Source organism: Pan troglodytes, chromosome 11 (genome assembly GCF_028858775.2).
Source record: "Pan troglodytes isolate AG18354 chromosome 11, NHGRI_mPanTro3-v2.0_pri, whole genome shotgun sequence".
In the NCBI taxonomy this organism is placed as follows: domain Eukaryota; kingdom Metazoa; phylum Chordata; class Mammalia; order Primates; family Hominidae; genus Pan; species Pan troglodytes.
Window position 1 is genome coordinate 12726075 of NC_072409.2, and position 6000 is coordinate 12732074.

The window sequence follows — 6000 nt, forward strand, 5'->3', positions numbered from 1 at the left end:
TAGGTGCTCGGAACTGGGCTACCATTGGTTAAATGAATATGTGAATAAATTAATGAATAGATGAATGAATCAAAGAGTGGGCAGAGCTGAGGCTCGGTGGGCTGACTAGTCTGGAGGCTGGTCTCAAGGAGGGATGGCAGCTGGCTGAAAAATAATGTCCAATGGGCATGTGAGCCCCAGTCCAACCCATCTTGCATTGATAGCCAAGGGGTCCTCTCTGGTAAGTGGGAGCAATAGGATTTCTGGGAAGCAGTGATTCATAAGAAGAGGCAACATTTTCTGCCTGTCTTTCTTTCTTTCTTTCTTTCTTTCTTTCTTTCTTTCTTTCTTTCTTTCTTTCTTTCTTTCTTTCTTTCTCCTTCCCACCCGCCTTCCCTTCCTTCCTTTCTCTTTCTTTCTTCCTTTCTTTCTTTCTCTCTCTTTCCTTCCTTCCTTCCTTTTCTCTCTCTCTCTCTTTCCTTTCTTTCTCTCTCTCTTTCCTTTTTTTTTTCTTTCTCTCTCTCTTGCTCTCTTTCTTTTTTTTCTTTCAACAGGATGTCACTCTGTTGTCCAGGCTGGAATGCAGTGGTGCAATCATGGTTCACTGCAGCCTCCACCTCTCAAGTTTAAGTGGTCTCCCACCTCAGCCTACGGAGTACCTGGGACTACAGGCACATGCCCACACACCCAGCTGACATTTGTATTTTTAGTAGAGACAGGGATTCACCACGTTGCCCAGGCTGGTCACAAACTCCTGGGCTCAAGAGATCTATCTGCCTCGGCCTCCCAAAGTGCTGGGATTACAGGTATGCCATGGCACCTGGCTGCATTTTCAAAGAAGGAAGAGAAAGGGGGTAAGAGAGGAATGGAAAAATATTCTATCTTAGTGGAAATGAGACTTCAGCTGTTGGCCATGAGTACAAGGATAGGTTACAGCTGCACAGGGCCCTGGAGTAGTCCACAGATAGCAGAGTGTAGGGCCCTTGTCAGAGTCCTGGGCAAAAGGCATCATCTGGTACTAGAGCGGTTGGAGAGGGGAAGTGATGGCAGAAGAACAGGCAGGTCCAGGGCTCCCCGAGGCCCACTGCATGCTGAGCTCAAGGAGAAGACACATCTTAGATTCAGCAGGTCCTGTGGATTCTGGGGCTAGGTCCTTCTGAGCCTACTTGGGGTAGGGTTTCATGACTTGGGATGGCAGTTTCTTCCTTCTCCCCTTTGCTCCACAAATACTTGTCTTCAATCATTTTCTCATTTAATCCTCACAGCAGTCCATTAATATCAGTATGTATCTTTTCTTCAGTAAACACTGATGTAGAACTGCCCTTACGCCAGGCACTGTTCTTAACCCCTCACAAATATTAATGCATTTGATCTTGGTAACAGCCCCTGAAGTTGATGGGTATTTTTATCCTATTCTACAGTTGAGAAAATGGAGGCACGGAGTATGAGGTTGCATAGCTAATAAGTGCACAATTATTCACTTTTTACATGACACAGAGTTTATTCTTTTGTTTACCAAGTGGTTATTGATTGCTTGCATGGGACAAGACCCTACACTAGGCAATAAGGCACAGTATCAATTAAAACAGGAAACCCAGCCCTTGAGATGCTCACAGTGTCCAGTTCCGAGTTCCATTGCTGAGGCTTGGGGATTGCAAGTGTTCTCCATGGATTTTTTCCTGCTAATCTGTCTAGAAAATCTTTTTTTTTTTTAGGCGAAGTCTTGCTCTGTCACCCAGGCTGGACTGCAATGGCGCAATCTCTGCTCACTATAACCTCTGCCTCCCGGGTTCAAGTGATTCTTCTGCCTCAGCCTCCCGAGTAGCTGGGATTACAGGCTCACACCACCATGCCCAGTTAATTTTTTTGTATTTTTAGTAGAGACAGGGTTTCACCATGTTGGCCAGGCTGATCTCGAACTCCTGACCTCAGGCAATCCTCCCGCTTTGGGCTCCCAAAGTGCTGGGATTACAGGCGGGAGCCATCGTGCCTGGCCTGTCTAGAAATTCTTTATCATTAGAATGCCACCTGAAGGGTGGAGATGTCATCATTGAGCCCTTGCATCTGCTCGTAGGCCAAGTACTTGGCTTGTCTCTACCCAACTAGTTCTAGGAGGAAGAAAGCAGAGCCCTTTCCTAGAGGGGAATGGATATTCAGTTTCCAGAACTACCTTCCTGCCTTTGGCCGTGCTGTCTCCTCCATGTGGAATGTGTCTCCAGTCATTCAAACCCGCCACTAACTTTGACAATAGTGGCTCCCAAAACAGCGTCTTTGTCCCCACTTGCAGGATGACAACACACCTAATGGATGCTTACTAGGGACATTATCTCATTTAATCCTCATGACAATCCTATGAGGAAGATATTATCGGCTCTATATTATAGATTATTTTTAAAAAGCTCAGCAAAATGAAAGAACTTGCCCAAGGTCACCCAGCCAGAGAGTAGCAGAGCTGGGATTTGAACCCCTGTCTGTCTGACTTTAAAGTCCAAGCCGTTTTTTTCTCCCATTCTCTTTATTTTATTGCATTAGAAATTTATTTCCTTCGCATATACAGAATATAAAGCCTATCTTCACAATGAATTATGCCTCTCTGCTCTTGTTTTTTCACACAAAAATTAATGGCCACTTCCTGAAAAAAACTGAAATAAATCCACAGAGCCGTACCCTTAACCAGTGCACCACACTGCTGCTACCTGAGCTTTTGTTTCTGGAATCCTTGGCTATTTAACATATATTTCACAATTATGCAGTTGCTTATACTCTTTCGTTGTTGCATGCGTGAATTTCTTGTTTGCTCAGCTTGATTTTATCCCCCGTGATGCACACAGTAAATGCATAATAAATGTTTGTTGAATGAATGGATTTTATATGTATCTTGCTGAAATATACACCGCTCTGTTTGATTCACTAGAGTGGCATACCCGAACAAGAAATAATTTTTCTTAATGTGTCCCTTATAAATTGAACCCAACCGTATTTGATTAATTTCACATCTCGCATTTTTATTGCACCAATCACTCTGGTATCAGGTCATATTTATTTTTAAAACAGATTCACAAAGGGTGCAGGGCTGGAGTGACAGTGTAAATATGTTAATAATAAAAATAATACTGAAGATATTTTACTGGAAACTCTCGCATGCTAATGATGAGTAAGTGCATTCTACGGAAATATGTTTGATTTACAACGCAATTAATTTAAAAAAGGTTCAGATCCTATACCATATCTTGTATACTTAGATAATGAAAACTAAAAATGAATATTCAGGACATGAAATCAGAGGAACAAAAATCACCTTAAAGACCTTTAGCATTTTTGTTAGAACAATAGCCCAATCACTGAAAATGGTGCCACTGTCGGTTCAAACGCATCCACATTAGGAACATCCTCCTGGGTAGCTGCGGTGATTTCGTACTGTGAAGTGCACATGTGTACTCCATACAGCCCTCACAATGAAAAACACTACATATTATCCAGTGACCGAAGAGGCCTGGCACCTTCAATCATGCGACGAAAGGCTTTGGGGGTTTCCTGTTCAGGAGAAAACAAAGTCTTTCATGTCAACTCACATTGTGGGATGTGTGAGCATTTCCATAGATATTCGGCCCTGTCTTAGGACCCAGCTAAAAAAGGAAATGCATTCTCATACCCTATTCAAATTGCAAGAAATAAAAAATGTGCTTCATTTGCTTCATTTGGTATTTCATCACTCAATTCAGATGTTCTAAGAAAGCGTGCATTCTTATGCACACTTTGGGGAAAGATGCCCATTTTTGTAACAGGATTTATAAAGTTGACTCTGCCCGCTTTGTATCCAAGAGGGGAGGCAGCAGATGCTGCTGAGCGATCTTGCACCGTGGGGAACTTCACGTCAGTGCAAAATGGTTGCGATTTTCCCTCATTTATTGAGGACAGATCTGCTTTGATGTAGCAAGCACCAGACTTTCAGCTAGAACTATTTGGCTTATTCAACAAATCTTATGTATGACTTTGATAAAAACAATAAAATTTTAATTATAAAAAAAGAAGATGCAGGCTTGAATGTTAATCATAAAAAAAGAGATGTGTTTTCATGTTTCTCTGGCAGTATTGTTCATATTAAAGAAATATTGTAGAATGAATTATCATCATTTTTGTAAAAAGCAAAGCAACAATATACACATACACAAATAGAAAAAGACTAAACTGGGCATTTAATAAAAACCTCACAGCTTAGCAGGCAAATTATATCCTCTAAGGACCAGAATCAGAGAGAAGAAAGTAATAGAAAATAAAACATGAGAGCTTTGTGTTACAAGTTTTGTAGTATTATTTTACCTTTAATCTCTGTACACCATTACTCAGAGAAAAAGAAAAATTCAATGTAGAAATAAAATAATAATCTACATCAAATGAGAAAAATTAAAACATAATAAAATATAGCATAGGAAAACTTGTTGATAATGTCTAAATGTTTTGTGGTTGAACATCAACCTTTTCTACTTAGAAAGCATCCTACTCTCTGAGTATTCTTTTTTTTTTTTTGAGGGAATCTTGCTCTGTAGCCCAGGCTGGAGTGCAGTAGCACGATCTTGGCTCAGTGCAACCTCCGCCTCCTGGGTTCAAGAGATTCTTCTGCTTCAGCCTCCTGAGTAGCTGGGATTACAGGTGCCCACCACCATGCCTGGCTAATTTTTGTATTTTAGTAGAGAAGGGGTTTCACTATGTAGGTCAAGCTGTTCTCAAACCCCTGACCTCAAATGATCCACCTGTCTCGGCCTCCCAAAGTGCTGGGATTACAGGCGTGAGCCACCATGCCCAGACTTTTTTTTTTTTTTTGAGACAGGGTCTCACTCTGTTGCCTACGCTGGAGAGCAGTGGCACAATCTCGGCCCACTACAACCTCCGCCTCCTGGGTGTTCAAGTGATTCTCCTGCCTCAGCCTCCCAAGTAGCTGGGATTACAGGCATGCACCACCATGCCTGGCTAATTTTTGTATTTTTAGTAGAGAGACAGGGTTTCACCATGTTGGCCAGGCTGGTCTCAAATTCCTGACCTCAGGTGATCTCTGAGTATTTTTTAAAATACCCTAAAAGTGGGAGGGGCAAGGTGAATATTTCCACTCAGGAAAGTTGGCATTTCCAGGGAATGTATAATATATGCAGTGATTAGCACAACTTCTTGCTGTTTAACCTTCTTACTCACCAGTGTGTTTTCAAGGTCTTCTTATGGGACAGACAGGGCATCTTGATTAAAAGTCAGAGCTTCGGTCAGACCTGAGTTTACATGTCCACTCTGCAAGTGATCTTCAATAATATCCTTAACTTCTCTCTTTTTTTTTTTTTGAGATGGAGTCTTATTCTATCACCCAGGCTGGAGTGCAATGGCACGATTTCAGCTCGCCGCAACTTCCTCCTCCCAGGTTGAAGTGATTCTCCTGCCTCAGCCTCCTGAGTAGCTGAGATTACAGGTGTGCACCACCATGCCCGGCTAATTTTGTATTTTTAGTAGAGACAGGGTTTTGCTATGTCTGTCAGGCTGGTCTCGAACTCTTGACTTCAGGTGATCCACCTGCCTTGGCCTCCCAAAGTGCTGGGATTACAGGCGTGAGCCACTGTGACCGGCCTAAAAATACCCTTCACTTCCCTAAGCCTCAGTTCTTCATCTCTGAAGTGGGTGCCATGACAGTAACTGTTTCTTAGTGTTAGCATTAAAAGAGGTGGCGTGTGCAAAACATGTGTTCCATAAACATAAGGGAGAAATTCTAAGTAGGGTAGTAAAGTTCTTTTCTGATTTTATGGCACATTGTATGCAGCAAATCCAAACCACACCTTTTCCTTGGTGGTTGTGAAGGGTCTGTTGTTGTTGTTTGAGAGAGTCTCACTCTATCGCCCAGGCTGGAGTCCAATGGTGCAATCTCTGCTCACTGCAACCACTGCCGCCTGGGTTCAAGCAATTCTCGTGCCTCAGCCTTCTGACTAGCTGGGATTACAGGGGCCTGCCACCACGCCCAGCTTATTTTTGTATTTTTAGTAGAGA